General features: G+C 43.1%; 1 non-coding gene across 1 annotated transcript; it reads right to left on the bottom strand.

The window, feature by feature from the left end:
• On the bottom strand, positions 1-138 carry LOC114810782. Its single transcript, XR_003758475.1, has one exon. It is a non-coding gene; the product is annotated as a small nucleolar RNA SNORA7 (small nucleolar RNA).
• Between the last annotated feature and the right edge of the window lie 614 nt (positions 139-752).

Below are 752 nucleotides of genomic sequence, written 5' to 3'. Positions count from 1 at the left end.
ACTTGTAGCAGATTGCCTTCCATTTGCTAACCACTGCCCAAGCTAGGAATGGAATAGGTATGCCTCTGCTTGACTCTCCCTCCCATAGTCGGGACTGGTGGAGTACTGGAAACTCTCCAGGTGTGACCCTAAGAGGGGACACTTAATGTACATATATTAAAATGCCATCATTTCTCCTTGTTGTAATTTTTTTCTTATCTCTTTCTCCTCCTACATCCTACGAGCTCTTTGAGAGCAGGGACCATATCTGCTAGCTTTACTGAACTTTCCCAAGTGCTTAGTCAGCCCATCAGTCAATCATATTTACTGAGTGCTTAAGTGCTTAGGAGAGTACAATATAACAATAAAAAGACACGTTCCCTGCCCACAGTAAGCTTACAGTCGAGACAGTGGGGACAGACATTAATATGAAGAAATAAATTACAGACAGGTACATCAGTGCTATGTGACTGGCCGACCAGGAGAATGAATAAAGGGAACAAGAAAGGGTGACACAAGGTAGTAGGAGAAAAAGAAAGGAAGGCTTATTCAGGGAAGGCCTCTTGGAGGAGATGTGCCTTCATTCAGCCTTTGAACTGGGGGAGAGTAATTGCTTAGTACAGTGCACTGCAGAGTGTATACATATTTTCCTTCGTATTCAGAAAAGATCCACGGATGATGAAGTTAACCAATGAGTGAGAGTGTGTAGCTTTTTTTTGTTTTGTTTTGACTGCAATGTCTAATGTAGAACCCACAGTCCCACGGGGCACAGA

Source organism: Ornithorhynchus anatinus, chromosome 3 (assembly GCF_004115215.2).
Source record: "Ornithorhynchus anatinus isolate Pmale09 chromosome 3, mOrnAna1.pri.v4, whole genome shotgun sequence".
NCBI classification, from domain to species: Eukaryota; Metazoa; Chordata; class Mammalia; order Monotremata; family Ornithorhynchidae; genus Ornithorhynchus; species Ornithorhynchus anatinus.
Note: the sequence above shows the minus strand (reverse complement) of the source record. Positions and strands in the feature narration are given on the sequence as shown.